The sequence below is a fragment of the Seriola dumerili genome, unplaced genomic scaffold (assembly GCF_002260705.1).
Source record: "Seriola dumerili isolate Sdu_G_001 unplaced genomic scaffold, Sdu_1.0 BDQW01000025.1, whole genome shotgun sequence".
NCBI lineage: Eukaryota > Metazoa > Chordata > Actinopteri > Carangiformes > Carangidae > Seriola > Seriola dumerili.
In genome coordinates this window covers 8137888-8156799 of record NW_019174280.1, presented here as the reverse complement: position 1 = coordinate 8156799, position 18912 = coordinate 8137888, and the positions used below count along the sequence as shown (strand labels likewise).

The 18912-nt window shown below is 40.1% G+C and overlaps 1 long non-coding RNA gene across 2 annotated transcripts; it reads right to left on the bottom strand.

The window, feature by feature from the left end:
* Positions 1–592: 592 nt before the first annotated feature.
* On the bottom strand, positions 593–15685 carry LOC111216423. Of its 2 annotated transcripts, none has more exons than XR_002664911.1 (3): positions 15502–15685; positions 11930–11975; positions 593–661 (listed from the first exon to the last, which is right to left on the bottom strand). It is a non-coding gene; the product is annotated as an uncharacterized LOC111216423 (long non-coding RNA). The 2 variants fall into 2 exon arrangements; XR_002664912.1 differs by lacking the exon at positions 593–661 and adding an exon at positions 4621–4720.
* Positions 15686–18912: the final 3227 nt, after the last annotated feature.

Here is an 18912-nt window from a genome sequence, read left to right as displayed (position 1 = left end):
GCTATTTGTACCATAATTTGATCTGTGAAGCTGCTCTGTGATCATTTAGAGAGGCATACAGACCTATCCAGTTTTGAGGGTAGAATAACAGTAAGTAGAGGGTAAGATAAAAGGAACAAAGTGAAATACCACCTGTGGAGGAGTAACCTTTGACCTATCAACAGGAAATTCTGATAAAGTTTGAGTCCCTACCCTAGCATGTTGTTCAACTTAAACTTTGCATTGTTTGTTTAGATATTTTCTCATTAAGCTATGTATTAATCACTCTGATTTCTGACACTGTGTATTCACGACACGAATTTTCGCCTGTTGGACTTTTCCAACAGTCTCTAGATCATACAGCTGTCCAAAGTGGAAAAAAGAACAGCACACTAATACTCATTATGCTCATCAGCTATGTGTACTAGAACGCCTACCACATTTCTACTACCACATCACATCACATTAACAAGAAATGATGCTCTGTTTTATAAAGATGAGAGCAATTTGCCGTTCATGTCAGGCAGTGACCTGACGATTACGTAAAGGACTGAAAAAGACTGCAAGCCTCTGTACTGTACTGTGTACGTGGGAGGTGAATCTGAGTGTACTTACCAGGTGACAGACAGAGGAACAGAAAACTGAGGGGAGGGGAAACACTGGAGGACAGCACTGGACCACTCTGAAAGAGATTGATAGATGAAAAACAAAGAAATTAGTGAAGTTCAATTTGCAGATTTCCAGTGTGCTGCTGACTTCATTATTCAGCTTCATCTTGTACACTTACAGTAATATTACAGATGCTTGTGATGCCTCCAGGGAAGACAGTGACACACAAACACACGTCCCTCTACGAGCATTTTTGCGCGCACGACACACTGGGGTGTAATCACACCCATGCTCCTCATCCTATTTGGCTTGTGCAGAATTTTAATCATTCCTCCAGCTTCTGCTAAATAAACTTTTAATAGGAAGCTGCTTCCCTTAAGAAAGGCTGTCTTCGTCAGAGATTGTGGTGGAAATGAGCTGGCAAATAAGATAAATGGCACCACCTCAGCATCTGCTCTGCCGTAGCCTTTGAACGGTAGGTTTGTCAATGAGGATAAGAGAGTCTGCTAAAAGCATAAAACATGAATGTAAAGTGCAGATTGGGTCAAAGGGACAGACGGAGACAGAGTGGAGGAGAGAAACAGGAACAAAACTATAGATGGAAATAGGGATAATCCTCCTCTTGGCAAGCCATCTTATATCCTTATGTCCGCACCAAAGACAAGACAAATTCCTCAACATTTCCTGTACTTAGCAATGACTGTGTTCTGCTTGTGTCTCTCCTCACCTCATCGTCACAGCTCCATCTTGCTTTGGCTAGTGCAGGACAGGAACTGTGGCAGTAATGGTTTCTTTAAACAATCACTGTGCAAGATAAACTTTGCCCGATAAGCACAGACAGCCCAGGACAGATTTCAACAACTAAGTGAGGAACGTTGGTGTTCTGCAGATTTTATTTACATCTGGTATTATCCTATGTTCTTAATGTTGATTTTGGTGAGACCAATAATAAATGTTTCCTGTGACTGGCTGCTTTGCTCCGTTTTGCAGACGGCCTATTATACAGTACATCTTCCAGGTACATTCTGAGGAGGATGAAACGTAACATACACTACTCTACAGTAATCTCATTCACTATATTCATACGGACAATATAACAATATCAATGTAAATTCTCTCTATATATTCTAATTTTAATATAATTATATCATTTCTGGGCATTTTGGAGATGTATTCACACATGCAACAAATACAGCCATCCAGCTGCTCAACAATCCATGCAAAAGATGTTATCCTAGAGAAATCTGTCACTGTCATTTCCATTGTTTGGTCATTTGCACAAGCTCTCTGCCTATTACTTCCTGTAATGGCCATTTCCTAAATGATGGGTCTTTCCCAGGGGAGCCATCTGTAGCAATGCTGGGCTCTCTGAGCGTCATACATACTCATAAAACACAAAGTCATAAAGCAAATACAGACCAAAACAACCACTAGGATATAAAATATATTACTGAGGCTGAGTGGTGAAGGGAAAATCCTCACTCTGTTATGTAATACAAAGGAGGGGTCCTTGATTACTAATTGGGCTCCACATAATATCATAATGAGCAGGGTAATGAATGAAATTGAAATGACACTATGAGTAGCCATTGTAAACCACAAAGGACCACAAGGGCTTCCTGTGGAATATTATATATAGTTTGGATGACAGACTTTCACAGAAAACAATTTACTTCATGGGGCAATTTAAAAAAAAATTAATTTGTAAGCAAGAACTGATTTTAGGAGTCAATATGTCTTCAACATGTAATTTGCCATTGATCAACTCAATATTGATCTTGCTACATCCATTCTGTCTTTAGTGTCATCTGCCTTCTATCTCTCCGTCTCTGTCTCTCCCTCTCCCTCCCTCTCTCTCTCTCTCTCTCTCTCTCTCTCTCTCCTCTTCATGTGGATGGGCCTCTCCCACAGTGGCAGCTTATGTGGATCAAATATTCCACATGTCAAGTGGTCTCACCAGACAAGAGCTGTTCACAGGCCTCTTCAGCCAGGGGAGAGGATCAGTGGGTACACTCTGCACCAAAAAAGGGAAGCCATGTCACATATATAGAGATCAGTTTTCATGTTATGCTGATCTTTTTGGTGAGAACACAACAGTAAGGTCCAGACAGATAGACAGACAACAGAGTCCCCTCTGGGAGGTCATAGCTTCAGGGCTTGGTCTTCAGCCTGGACTGTGGGACAGCTAAGATGTCCCTGTGTAGGCTAATATGGAATTAAACTCTCTGTAAAGTAGCAAGGTAATGAAATCTCTTAACGAGGTAATGGTAAACATATAAAATCAATTCTAAAACAAAGAGGCCCTGATTTGTTCTTGTGGCGTAATTTTACAAAGAGTGTGAAACTGTTTAGAGTGAAGACCGGTGAGAAGAAAGAAGTGAACTTTAATTGAATGATAAAGTCTAAAAATAAGTCTTGTTCACTTTCAACTCAAAAACTAGAGCACAAGATTGCTACCATGGAAACGCCCAGCAACCAGTGCTATAGTCTAGTGACAAAATATCAAACAAAGGTTGGATGTACTTTGGTACCTGATCTTTCTCCCTCTGCCCTTTCTGCGTGTGTGTTTCGAGTATGTGTGTATTTTTAGCAGGTACTATTCCAAGTAACATCCAGCGGAGCGGCAATAATTCCTTTGATTAGGGCAACAGGTAAGAGGCTGGTAATCTCACCCCTGCCTGCCAGAGGATTTAAATGGTGTAAAAGTGGCAGCTCTACCATCATCACTCAACCAATGACAGCTCAACAGGGGAAACACACAAGGGTGCTGATTAAAAGGACAGCACTGTTAACACAGCAAGCCACACACACTCCCACAGGTATCACAGGAGGGATATGGTAGGGGAAGTGACATTACCCATGCTACCTGCAATAGTCTGATCTAAAAATAACATACATGCACGCACAAACCTTTACACACACACATACAGGAGAAATGTGGCTATAAAATAAGTGTGACATAACTCAGAGGAGAAAAGTAAAGCCAAAGAGTGCCATCTAAAAAATAAACACACACACACACATATATATATATATATATATATATATATATATATATACGCACTGGATTTTCATATGCCATGTAAAAGTGAGTAACCACTAAAATGTCTCTTATAAGCTATTTTAGATGTGAAGAGCAGAGACTAGGCGTGATCAAGAGCTGACAGCTTCCCCGACTCAGGAAATCGACCCATCCCGTAGCCTGACACACAGCTCTCTCTGTGGGACTCACTGTTGGCTGTTTTGCTGCCACAAACAGCACCTGTCAGGGTACTGGGAGGATAGTTCTCATTTTGTCCCTGATGTCAGATAACTTCCTCTTCTACAATGCTATTCTGAGAGTGAGTATGAAGGCGATATCAAACAACACCAACTCTCTGATTGGAGAAGCACTCTGAGAAAACCCCGCCTCCTGTTTTTCATGCAGCTGTGTCCCATAGGGCGGTGGGACTCCTGAGAGGGTTGAGGGAGGGTCACCAGATTGGAAAGTGATTCGGTGGCCAGTGACCTCAAACAGTGAGCCTTAAAAATAAGGGAGGTTTAATCTAACACTATATCTATGAGGAACATGAAAAAATGATGGAACTGCAGGAACAAAACTGGATGTTTCATAAATAAATGTACTATGGAACACTGCTTTTGGACACCTTTTACATAATCTGTAGCTGCTGGAGGAGGTCAATATAACTTATATTATATATACAGACTCTTTGACTGTGCAGTAACTGTAATATGTAGTGACTAGTGAAGAAACAGAAGAACTATTACGTTTTTCCTGAACATTTTATTTTTTCTTTTTGCTCATGTGTAAACATGTTAAATACATGTGGCTCCATTACAATACATGACTTATTTTATTTCATAGATACGTTAAAACTACAAGCCAACCAAAAGACCAGCACTGACTTGAACTGAATGAATGAAACAGCACACTGTCTTACTGTCTTCTTAGTCGAATGTGGGCAAAATTTAAATGGGAGGTAAAGACAAAGGAGAGGCATCCTGAGAGAAGCAGAGAACGGTGGAGGAATACAGGGAGGCAGTCAGACAAAGAGACACACCAAAACATTTCACATACACTTTGACTTTTCAATTTTTCTTTTTCTGTATGATGCTGTCAGGAGCCAGCTCCCTGAGGGCCAGAAAAGAGAGAGAGACAGCCAGAGAGAGTAAAATCCAGGCAGGGAGAAAAGGTGAGAGGAGAGTTTTTCTACTTAGTGAGTCAGAGAGAGAACACAGAGAGAACATCACTCCTTTTGCCTTGGAGAATGATGGACGAATGTCTTTAATAACAAGGACAAAATTAGGTCTGGGTCTTTCTTCACACACACACACACACACAGAACACTTCTCCCCTTCCACCATTGTGATGGCTAATTAGTGGATTACATTAGCAGTGATGGAGTACAGGATCCACGGCCACTGTCACAGGGATAAGGTCTTTTCTTCCAATGATAGAAAACCATTCAACCTCAACCTCAACTTATACTGATAGCAATAACTATTTTACAGCATAATTTGTGCTAGTGTGACATGAAATACTGTATGAATGAAAGCTCTGCAGAGAGCGGAGTTACTTCAGCCCTTTTCAGAGATGAAATGTGTAACATTGCATTCATCTACATGTTTAAGTAATGCCAATTTGGCTGTCAAACTTAATATTGAATCATAAGTCTACTCAAACATGACATTATTATTGCAGGTGAAAAGTGTAACCCATACATGATATTTGGCATCTGATTTGTGACAGAGACCGTGGCGCTGCTGGTGAGTTGGAATGATGCAAAGAAAAAAAAACAAAAAAAAAACTGTTATCACTTTTTTTTAAGGCTGATTTTAGTTTGTGTCATGTATTTAATTTGTATTTGCTCACATGCTATACTGTAATAATCCTGAATATCATAAAAAAAATATATATATATATATAAATCAAACCCAGTTCTTGATGCTATATATGGTCTGCACTTATTCAGCAAAAGTCATTCAGTGTATCTACATTCTGTAATTACCACTATAAAACAGTAAATGAATGCTCATTGTTAATGGCTAAGGGCTGCCGTTCCTCTGCTGGATTCAAATTGCCTACCTATGTCTGAGAGGTTCACAGGAAACGGGGGATGCATGTAATTAAGCTTTACTGTTTTTAATTTTACCTCATTGATAACCGCCGCACTGTTTACTGTTCACTCTCCCGCTGCCGTATGAGAACTGTATGAAGCGACTGCTAATGCAAAGTAGTGTACATTAAATGTATTTAACTGGTGAAACACAGGGTGGCTTTTATTCTGCAGACAGGCATTAAAAAAAGCAATGTATTTGTCACTAAAGTTAGCTCTGACCGCAATCATTCATCAAAAATGCATCTACAAAACAAGACCCACATTTTTGGCATTTTGCATCAGACAATTTTTTTTTTAAATTTTTGCAAGGGAATAGTGAACAAGAAGGAGCAGCTCACTGTGGCTGCTCCTTCCTGTTCCATGAAACTGAAGAGTTGCAGGCGTCACCCCCAACTCCTTACACCATGCACAGCTTGGAATCAGATTGCAGTCGCAATTATTTTTGAGTGACCGCTTTATTAAAACATTGGCTACACTGTAAACACTTACACGAGTTGCTCTTCTGGTTGTTTATCCGACAAAGTAGCTACTCAGGGAGTGTTTGCTGTTGTATTAAACCACGCTTGTTGTGACCACGATAACCGTGTGTGTCGCCATTCGTGTCTCCAATCATACGATTTGAGTTCAAGCGTTACGCTGGGTATTCATACTCTGAACAGTTGGAAGTGAGGAAAATTTCATCTTTAGGGATGGAGACCTAATGATTATTGTGGCTTTAAACATTTTCTGTGGGGAAAAAACCTTTGCTTTGACCTTGTAAAATTGTCGTCATGATTTTTGCAGAAAAGTGACGTGGGCTTATTCAAACCTGAAATTGACATATAAATCATGATCATGTCTGAAAGCAGCTTTTAATTCCTCAGGTTAAAATAACTACAACAGTTCTTGTCAGTGTGCTATAGTACAATAAAACCAATCATACTATTTTCCTTCTTATTATTGATTTAAACTCTAGCATCGGTGGGGTTTGTATACACAAATTGATTGAGTCCATTTTAACTGAGCCACGAAAACTGTGTTGTGAAACGATCAACCACCTCTTTGTGAAATACACAACAGCTGTTATGTATGAGTGGCCACTTTAGGCCTCTCATTCCTGTTTATTTCAGCCATTATTTTCTGTTCTTTAACTTCACTGCTTTATACAAGGCCTGATGGCATTTCTCAAGTCACACATTCTCAGTACAGTCTATAAAGCGGATGAGGTCACTGGAAAGCAAAAAGGAGTTACTAATGGGGCATAGAGACAAAGGAAGTTGAAAGCTGCTTTTCCCTGAGCAACTGTCGTCAGGATTAAGTAAGTGCAGCTTGAAAAAACTGTATATATAATATGATCTATACACAGTATGTGTAATTTCCTATTCTTCCTCATGTGGTATAATAGTGTCATTTAGGAAAAAAAAATGTCTCCCTGCATTTGCCAAAAGAAGATTTACAACACTCCTCTTATGATGTGCTTTGATTGTGACATTTTTATAAACTTTACATTACTTCCACAGTTTGTTATGATAGCCATCTAATGGATTTATGTGCTCAGCCCAGAGGTTTGTTTAAATGACATGCGAGAAGTGGCTTTGACAAATATCTGGCACTGGTCGGAAATCCCTGTGAGGGAACTGTTTGCCCATTATACTCTGTGTTTATAATCAGCCTAAAATTTGTTTCCCTCAACCCCAGAGTTCAGGGAGCATTTTGCATTTTATGAGTTGACAACGTTTGACAAAAATGCCATTAAAATCCACTTTGTTTCTCAATACATAAAAACAAATAAAAAGACATAAATTAGCCCCATATTAAATTCTTCATGCTGTTCCACTCTGGGATATCTGCATAAAACCAGGCATTCCCTCACAGCCATTAGATTATGTAAGTCAATAATAAAATAGAAACAATTGTGCTGTGCTCTGTATTCTGCATTTCAACTTAGCTGAGCAGGATAAGTGATAAGCTCAGCTGCTAAATGTTACATAATTGCTTGGACTTGTTATCTCGTACAGTAGTGGGCTGATTAAAGATGCTCTTCTGGCACATACTGTATATATACACACACACATACACACGCACGCACGCACATCTCTCCCTCCTTTCCCAGCCAGACAAGAGCAGTGCTGTAGAAAGAGGAAGAAGCAACATTCCTGCTGTTTATCTAGTCATCTGATCTGGCCAGCGAGTCATGTGTTGGAGCTGTGTCAGAGGCTCGGCGGCATGCTTTAGGCTAACCCTAGCCTTATGTATTCTGCTGTTTTCAGCGTCTCAGCTCATTCTTTCACACTGCTCCCTATCATAATATGAACAAGCCTTTTCCCATCTGAATCGCACTGGAGTCCTTCTTGGAAAATAGTATAACGACTGAAGAGGACTTCAAGACCTCTTTGCATTTGACACATTTGAAGCTCACTGGTTTTATATTGCTGATGAAATGCTTATATATGTAACTGAAATCAGTTTTCTCATCCACAACCATCCCTGATTTTCTGTTCTTTCTCCGCCTATTGAAGCCTTTGCTCTGGGAAAACCCAAATCACAACCTGCTCTATATGTGTAGTGATCAGAGGACAGATTTAATTTTACTTGGTGGCTTATTACAACAACAACAAAATATAATAATAATAAAAAAAATTAAATCAGTAAATAAACTGACAATATGCAAAATGCATACTTAAGAGTTCACAGTTAAAAGTCTTTAAAGGTTTCTTAATCTCCCCCCTCAAACACTGACAACGTAATAAATGTAGCAATTATTTTGCTGACTTCAATGATCCTCGTCAGTGTATTGTAAAAGCCTTTTTCTCTCTATTATTGGGCTGGGTAATAATAGCTATCCAGGAGAGGATGGTACAAAATCAAGTTTTGCATTCTGGAGCGAAGGTCGACAGTTTAATTGGAAGTGCAAATTGCGTTCACATGTATCCCCATAGTGGATTGAGGCACGGGTAAAGTGTGTGTGTGTGTGTGTGTGTGTGTGTGTGTGTGTTTAAAAAGGAGGGGGGGGGGGGGGGCACATGTTTAACCGAGCTACAATTATCATCACTGAAGTGTTGTTTTTACTCCTCAAAGCATCTTTCACCAGGAAGCTCCCACTGACTGCTACTGAATCAGCTCAGCTAATGCTGCCAATTTTTTGTTAAGAAAGAGTAAATATTGACTTGATGACTGCAGCTCCCATCTGCTGGTGTGAGAGTAAGCGGCTCCCTCTCTTACTGTCCGCTTTGCTTTCACTCCTCATCTCTCTCTCTCTCTGTCTCTGTGCTGCTGTCTGAGAGTCTGCAGAGAATACCCCTGTCATTATATTCACCCTCCAGCCACACTTACCCTTGTAGTGAAGACACACTCTCTCATCACTGATCTCTCACTTTCTTTAAGCAGCAAACAGTGCACTTGCATATTAATCTGTAACATCTGGACAAGTAAGGGTTGAGGCCAGTTTTTGATCAGCTATGTTGTGTTTGAAGAGCGTGTGAGTGCACAGGGTGACACTGGGATTTAGTGAGCCTTTCAGTTGTATGCACATCTATAATGATAAGGTGTTTCATGTAGTATCTTAGAGAGTTGTCTATGCAAGTGCTCACCTTGAATGACTCTAAACTGAGCCCATATCAAATCTACTTAGTGTAGTTTAAGTAGATGTAGACATTCTAACCTTTTAATCACAACTAGTTATTTGTCTTTGAAGCAACACAATATTCATAATTACTGAATTGCACAAATATTCAGTCACACATGATACAATGATTGAAAACATTTGTAACTTCACTTTTTATACTACAAAACAAGCTTCTTCAGCAGATGAAATTGTTTTGGTTTTGCCATTTTAGAGCAGCCATTTAATTCCTACAACGGGATTAGGTTTAAAGATGCAGTTCCTTTGAAAGAGACACCTCCTCTGCCTGGATGCAGCCTCAAGTGACTTGTCACATCCATATTTTCAATGAATGTCAAGGTCTGAAAATGCAGCTGAGGGTTGGACAGTGTTTCAGGGTGCTGGATCCATGCAAACATTTGCAATGGGAATTGATTTTAAATGTTGACTCTGCTGCTGCTGACGTCGCTGCTAGTATAGGCAGTGTTGATGTATGATTGGTGCTGCTGCTGCTAACAGCATTAGAGTTTTCAACATTTGGAAGAGTCTGATAGAGGTGCTTCATCAGAGGCTCCACTGACCCTAACGAGGGATGAGCCTGATGTCTTTTACTGTTACTTTTAAATGTTGTCTGTTTTTTCTCATTACGCATACAGATGTCAGTTTATATAGAAATGCTCCGTTACATAAAAACACTCCTATTGCTCAAGGGAAGTTCTATTAAATGTAATCCAAACAATATTGGTAATTCAAGCTTTGTGTCTGTGATGTATTCACATTACTTTACATTTTTACAAGCTGGGTAATTAACATGTTCTGTTAAAAAATCTAAATCTTAACAGGAGCAAAATGCACTTTTCCTGCAGGATTGAATACATACTGAAATGAAGCGAACCATGACCACAAAACTGAGACACACGAACCAGATCTGCTGTGCACCATTTTATCCCTCATTGACTACGAAGAGGGAATCTGTGTTCCCTTCTCTTATTTCAATGCTAATATGCAACCATATTAGGACAAAATGGAAGGAACTTCAAGTGTTAGAGTGCATGCTTCTTCTCATGTTAAATGGATCTTAGGCTTAACAAGCACTACAGAATTTTGGGCCAAGAAATAACAGCCCATAAAAAGTGGGCAGCCCCTGATTAAAGGCTTATCAGGACCGATGACATAGTGCTTGCTCATGGTGGGAATTATTGGGTCTCTGTAATTGATATTATAAAGGGTGTGGTCTAGACCTGCTCTATTTGTGCCTTGAGATAAGTTCTGTTGTGATTTGGTGTTATACAAATAAAAAAATTGACTTGATTTGACTTAACTTGACCTGGTGAAGTGAAAAGTCATATACACATGTTTGAAGTTCACAAACTGATACGTGTTAAGAGTCCTGTGGTATGTGGGAATCATAGACTACAGTGACAAGCAAAAATGGGTAAATGTAAACAGGTGATGCTTTATATTTTAAAACCAGTTTACAATTTTGGAGTCTCCATGTGCCTTGTTTTTGCCATTGGCCTTGTAATTTATCGTTATTGAAACAGTATTCTTGCTACATCAAAACTTGCAAGTTGGTCACTAGTAGGATTTAAACTATTAAACAAAACTTGTGTTAACCAAAACAAATCCACTCATCTTCTGTTTTCTGAAACAATTTAATCGTCATACATCATATGCTGAAGTACTTGCAATGAAGCAAATGTAATTTAGGGATAATGAAAATGTATACCTCTCACTTCTACAAAAATAAAGCTTAAAGCATATGAAAATTAATCAGGCCCAGCTGACAGACAGCCTTCACACTACATATTACATCATTAATACAGATTACATCATTAATACAGAACATATTAAAGAGAGCAATCACCTCTCAGCCGCATTACAGTTTCTAGCTTGGCAGGAGGGAGCACAAAGCAGCGGCAGCAGCCACGCAACCTGCTTATCAGTGAGTGATGTCAGGCCATGGATGGACGAACCCTGCGCATCAGTTTTGTATGAACCATAGAATGAAATATGAGGCCTCTTGCTTTCATCATTCAGCACTAATCCAATAAAACGCCTTGGCAGCTCTCAATGCAACTTGTTTGCAATGTTGAATACTTTAGAGGAACAAGTATTTGTATTCTCTAATGAAGCCTCAAGGACAGAATAACAAGAAGACAAAATAAGTGCATATCTGTGTTATATCTTAGACGCAAAATCCTCATCACTCCTCCTCCTCTTGTTGGTTTGTTGTTTTTTTTAATTCCCCCCTTGGTTTTTGTGCATTCAGGAACACATTAGATTACACGCCGAGACATCCCGATTACATAACTTGTCAGGTGGGCCTACAGGCAGGATAAGGCCATATGTTTCACACACATTATGCATACACTTTAATCAATTAACTTAATGCAGATTAGGTTATTAATATGCAATCATGAACTGGATGCTCTGGAAAAAAGGAAACTAATATTGAAGAGGTTGCTTTGTTGAGTTACACTAAATTCTAGGAAGAGAGCCTTTTCACCAATTGCTACCAGATGGTTACTAACCGCAAGTTCTGTTAGGCAGAACCTAACAGGGACTGAATAAAAATAACACAAGGAAAAAATGTGTATTGCTGCAGTGATCTCTGGCAGTGAACAAAACCAAAACTCACCAGTTCAGCATCAATAAGGTTCAGCGGGAGAAGCTCATGTCTTGGCCTGCAGAGACAAAAAAGGACATACGGTAAGAAGGAGAGAGAATTTCATAAATCACAGAGACCTGAATCTGGACTTATTTGGCTGATGTCTAAAACCCTGTTATAGAGTTGGAAGAACAGGAGCCGAGACAGAACCACACAGAGAGATGAGCACACACCACATCCCTGTACTGCTACGCTGCCAAGGAAAACAGCCATAGCTCGTCAGATTTTAACAATAGACGCAGACATGTCGAGGGGTGTGATTCAACATGTTTTTAACATACTACCACAACATTGGGCCTGTCAGTTGGAGTGCCGGTCCGTCTGTCTGTCTGTCTGTCTGTCTGTCTGCACTGCCACGTTCACACATCTCTCTGTGAGGCTTTAAAACATCCATGAGGATGACTGACAGCTTTCTCATGGCTGCTGTGAGAAGAAACTGCACTGTGATAAAAACCTGATAGCCCCATCAAAACAAACAAATAGAACTGGAGACACCCAAGCTAATCAAGACCAGGCACATCTAATTAAAAAAAAAAAAAAAAAAAAAAAAAAAAAAAAAGCAGCACAAGAATAAATAAAGAGAGGAAACGAGCAAACGAGCAAATGAGCACAAGCAATCAAGCAATCGAGATGTACAGTGAACTGGCAGGCAGAGGGATGGATTCCAACTGAAGTCCCACTGGAATAAACCTCCAACAACCTTCAAGGAATTCAATATGCTGTTGGCAAGTATGCTACTGTGAAAACATACAAACAGAGAAAAAGAGATTTTCTCACTTCATTGCTGTTTGGACCAAGCCCTACAGCTACATTCAGTCTTACCACAGACTAGAGGAATCCCAAAAGACAACACTGGGAAATGTGTGCCTTAGACACATTTCATAGCCTAATCACCCTAATATCTGTGGCTGCAACACTTTCACATTTGTGAACCCTGAAAAGCAATTTCTGTGTGTGCCAGGATGTCGAGATGTTGTTTTACTTTCCATTATACACTGTCTTTTTCATCCAAGAGTCAAAATCTAGTTTTGTAGTTAGCCTGTCTGTGACTCAAAACAAAGATATTGTTATTCTGTCTGGCTAAATGCACAAAGATATTGAAAAAAAATACTCAATGTACCTTCAAGCCATCCAATTCTGAACAGTAAATTAAATTGCACCCTCACCACCTACATCGCACAGCGCAAAATACATGCTATACATTTCAAGCAGGACACGCTAGGGTGATTTCACTCAGTTTAGAACAAAACAGAGACCAGCCTCACTGTATCTGTGGTTACAGCTACGAGACGGGGACTGGCAAGTTTGAGGGAAAGAATTAATTTCTTAAAGCGAACTGCATATCAAAATTAGCACGGCAAACTCTCAAATATTCAATCAGTCAGTGCTCACAAAATCAGAATAATCGAATAATACAGAATATCAGCGATACCACAATGACATTTAATTAGGAACTTAATGGTCGTTTTCCAGCATGATAATGAAAAGGCATCATACGATGTAAAAATTTTGGTCCACAGAACATTAAAGCTAATAATAGCAGGTGATAATCATGATCACAGTGCAGTATTTGAAAAAAATAGATGGGGATAATTATTAAAGCCGTAATCATGCTGCCATCCTATTACCAAATAAACATACGGAAGGATAGCACCGTCGTGTGCAGCACCTCCTGAAAATAACCAGAATTTTCTATCAAAATTACTGACCACAGAGTGCACCAAAGACGTGACACATACAATGTCATCTGGTCCAAAAAAAGAAATTAATAAAAAAACAAAAAAAAAAACAAAACAAAACAAACAAAAAAAACACCTGCACACCCTCAGTTAGCCTTTAAGCTTCTTAGTACACCTCTATTCATCAAAATGCTTCACGGTCTGGGCTTAAGCCACAGGTAAGGGATTGTTATTGTGTGAGGGAGGGTAATGTTTGCCTCTGTAATCACCAGTGAAACGTTTATGCAGCAATGTCAATAAGAACAAGGCAGAATTTGTTTTTCTTTACATAATGGTGGCGATCTTTCATGGCCAACAGAGGACAAACTTTGAGAGAAGGAGGGTGGGAGACAACCACGTCCAAAAGCCGGTTGAGATAAGATACAGTGGCCAAACAACATTAACAATAGACTATAACACACCTGTGATGCATTTTACAAGAAGAAAGGGTTCCTCAGCAAATACAGCTCATGCCTCACAATGTATAAGTGGACAGAGCATGTCTGTGTGAACAGGTGGAATAGCTGATGCAACAAGTTTGTTGAGGCACTACACTCATTCATCAATTAATTTGAGGCAGACAACCTAAGCCAAACTTTGAACAAAATAAAACATTATGGGCTATTTGAACCGCAAATAAGCCTACAGGTTATTCCTGAACAAATAACACTCCCTGCCTCCTGGGTTTATGTGATAAAACAGGTTATGAAAATAGAAACCTGTTGTCTGAATGGATGTCAAACTAAGCAACACTGTCATTTTGCTCTAAAGCATAAGAAAGCCACTCTCATATATATATATATATATATGTATATATGTATCTTCCGCTCAATAAAAATAGATGACAGCAAACTGACATTGATTTAACCTAGAATCAATGTCAAGGCATCAACACTGAAATCTAATATTCAACATCCATGTGGGGTGAATAAACTGAAAACAATTTTGACAAATAAATCAAAAATATTATGTTTATTTTGCCATCTTACTGACCATTGATATGACACTGAAGACACATGAAAAACAGACTCAAACACACTTTCTGCAAGAGAAATTTCTGTGAATCAATGACACCTTGCTGTCTGGGGTGTATACATGGGAGCTGCAGCTCCCAGACTCAGTGACCTGCCTATCTGACTAGCAGCAGCAGTCTTTGGATGCAACGTATTAAATTAACTAAAATTATCTGGCAAGTCAATTGGATGTAAATATTACTGAGAAGTGAATCATGTACATACACCTGTGCAGATATAAGAAGAAGGCAGTCTGTGTCGGTTTGTCCGTTGACTTTTATGTGCAGTGTGCCTGTCATCGGCCGGCTGGCTTGTGCTCTGTCCCGCTACAGCTAGCTCCACTGGCTAGCCTCCCAGCCGTCGGAAACATCAATAACCCCTGCATTTCATCAAGTTTTCAAGCCGCAGCTGCTCTTACATGTATCGTATTTACCTGGAAGGCAAGCCACAGCGCCGAGCAAAGCGAGAGTAAATTCGCTTTCAAATGCTAAAGGTCCATTACAATGCGTCTGGCTAGCTAGCTAGCAAAGGCTACTGTCTCCAGCTGTGTGGATCTGTGTATGTGTGTGACAGAGAGAGGATGTGTGATATCTGAATGATGCGAGCAGGATTTGGCGTGAGCCTTTGGAAGCTAGCGTGATGGAGTTTAAATGAAAGGTCCTGCTCCCACAGCATCGGTCTCACAGCTAAACACGTTACATTCAACACAGCCTGGTCTACGTTTAACGGAGCACTCAGCACAGTAACTCTGAATATTCCGCCGTTAGCAGTAATGAGAGATATTTCAAATAGCTTTATGTTTGTTTCTTACGTGATTTGGGTGTTGGAGACGGGGACGGGTTTAATCCGACGGCGGTAAGAAATGATGCTTTGCAGAGTCCGGGTCGGGATTTTCTCTATGTGTCTGTGTCTTCCAGCTGCTGCTGCTCTATCCCGTCTCCCTCCGACTGTCTGCTCTGTCTCCCTGCTGCCGGAGTGTCCCGGTGCTCTTGTACCACTCGCCCTCCAGTGGAGAATGAACGGCCCTGATGCGCTTTGATTAGGAACCCCTCTTTAACTCGGCGGCGCGCGCCCCCCTCCCCACCACCACCACCACCACCAATAAACGTGCCTGCGCGTGAATTTTCTGCGTGCGCGCGCGTTAGTGTGTGTGCGTGTGTGTATAAGAGTGTGTGCAAATGAGTGAATGAGAGTGCCTTGGGTTGACAGAGTGAGTCATCCAGCAGAACCAGATCCAGCTCCTCCCTGCTCTTCTAACAGCTGACTACTGTAGCCGCCATGCGTTGATAAAGACAAACACTGGCTCCCCTTCCTCCTTTTGTAAAGCCACAGTATTGCTGCACTGTTTTTCTTATAGACGCTACCGTGTGTCTGACTGCAGAGCACAGCAGTGAGTTTATTGCACATTTATTTCTATCGATGGCATCACTTTGTATATTGCAGATATGCTGTTCAAGATTTGTTTTGTGAAATAGAGTTTACCAATCTTTTTAGAATGACATGAATCTTTATGACACTCATTTCATAACCACAATCTGAATCAAATCATTTATATGAAAATAAAGTCCTTTCAAGGATTTTTCTCAATTTAGTTTCTCCATATAGATCACAGAAAAATAAATCATCCATTTTTTGTTGCTATATAACTGTTGATGTGATAGATTTTGGGGGCAAATCAGCAACAGGAGATGCACATTAAATATTGCTGCCAGTGTAAAATGACAGGACAAGGTCTTTGGGGAGCTTGAATGAAATACTCCATCATCTCTGGAAAATGTTAAAACGTTGTAATTTAAAAGGACTTTCCCGGGATACCGGGAACTGAGAGACAGATAAAAACAGGAAAGGTCAAAACAGATGCAGCAGAGATGAAGATATCCTGACTTTTAGTCAAGGTTAAGCTCCAAAAATACTTGATCCCACAGTTTCCATAATGCAACTCACACCCCACATTACAAAGTGTGTGCCTGCAGTTTATAAGGTAACACTAATGACATCATCATCATCATCAGGATATTTTCTCCGACTTGAGAAAACTCTTCAGCCACAGAGGACATCATACAACTATTCTGACAGGTCAAGTAGTACCACCCATGATGCTAACTAATATACTAATACACTAAAATCAGTGGGGATCTTCATTAAAAGTCAATCACAATTTCCAAACTGATGTGCCAGAGAATACATAAGCAACAATAACTGCTGTAACATTAGCAGGGTTTCTGAGCTTTGAGGACTAAATGGTTTAAAAAAGATGTGATGGAACAACTGGTGAGAAAAACCCTGCAAAGCAAGGGCACTGTGCCTTTCCACATCTATTTAAAGGGTACATTTTAGAATTGAGGACATGGTCTTAGGGATAATACTAGAATTACAATCAGAATGTGATCCAGGGTAGATGAGAGTTAGGTTTAGTGTTAAAATTACTTCAAGGTTTAGGATTATGATATTCGAGGGAAAGTGAAGAGAGTTAGAATTTAATTTAGTCAGTGAAGATCTCTTCAGGTAGTGCTCTACATGTCTCTGTGTGTTTATGTGTCTATCTCTGTATGTGTGTGTCTGCTCAGTGTACCTTCTAAACAGCACCCTGTGGTCCTCTCCTCTTCTGCTGTCCTGGTGTGCCTCATTAAAGCCCAGTTACAGGACACCTCCTCCTCCTCATCCCCGCAGCAGATGGACAGACGCAGGGTGATAATATTCCTGGGAATTTGGAGGGGCGTCACTGTTTATATAACCCAGAGAATCTTATTAAAAAGCCGCTCTCCTTCCGTCCTGAACTCGGGGTTAATTAGCTCACTTCCTAGTTGCTGCTATGCATGGAGGCCTCTGAATGGTCACAGTGGTTGTTATGGGCGACCAGGCTTGTCTTATCTCCTGTTGCCTGTTGGGATTCTGCTGAGGAGCTGAGACTGAGAAGGACATAGTGTTTATGAAGTCTGGAAAACACACACACACACACACACACACACACACTAACAAGCACGCACATATGTAGTACATACAGCTGAAACTTCACACGCACATGGACACAAGCTCTGAGCACAGACATACACAGACATATAGCAAGCTCACACACAGAAAACTCCAGACACATGCTACCAACACTCACATAATGGGTAACAAGCTTTGAGAATGTGGTCAAGAGTAAAAAAAAATGTTATCAGAGAGAGAGATCAAGAGAAATAGTTAAATATTACTGTGGCAGAAAACACACTCAGTGCACACAGTAATATTCCCTTCCACAGTCTGATGCCAATCAATGTGAAATGCAACAGTAGCTGAAGTGGATTTTTCAGTTGAAATACAGTGATTCACTAGAATTTTTCAGTACAGGAAAGCTGGCACAGGGTGCAGAATACAAACATGCCCACGAGCATATACATGCGTGTGCACATACTATGTATTCTCACTTGTTTAGTTATGACACAGCTGCATATTGACCAATAACAGCAGATTTGCATAATTACTAACAATTCTGCTTGATTTCAGTGCATCTTTTGGTGGCAGCCAGTTAGTCAATCATGGAAATGCTCGAATTCATGTTCCTCTCAGGGTTATTTCAAAGATATTGTTACCTAGGAGATGATAGGAAGTAGGTCATCAAGGATTTCTCCCCACTTCCCCCTGCCCCTGAGTGTGACATACATACACACACCAACATGCACACGGTGCATACATTACATACATGCCCACTCCACCCACAGATGCTTCCAAACACACTCTCTATGGTTTGGATCATTGTTTCACACGTTGCCTGCTTCCTGCAGTTCTGTTATACACATTTTTCAAGCTTCTCTGCTGTACTCTCTCATTCTCTTTTTCCATCATTATTATCTAGTCTTTGTCTTGTTGCAAAGACTGTGGGTTAACAATGAAATCTCTATTTCAAGTAAAACAATAAGCCATGGCAAGACAATGACAAGTGACACATTTGAGGGCAAACAAAATGCAAACAACCCATAATTACAGACTGGATAAAAAATGATAAGATGATAGATCTACAAAGGAACTATTTGATTACTGAATACAAGAGGCTGATGGAAAAGCTCAGGAAATAAAAAACATAAAATGATGAATGAATAACAGCAAATTAAAAATATATCACATCCACAGTCATAAAAGTTTAGCTGTAACAACAAAAATCAAAACACAATATTGGGTTGCCCAATGACAAATTAAAAGTCACACAACTCCACTCCAGCAAAGTACAATAATAGCCACA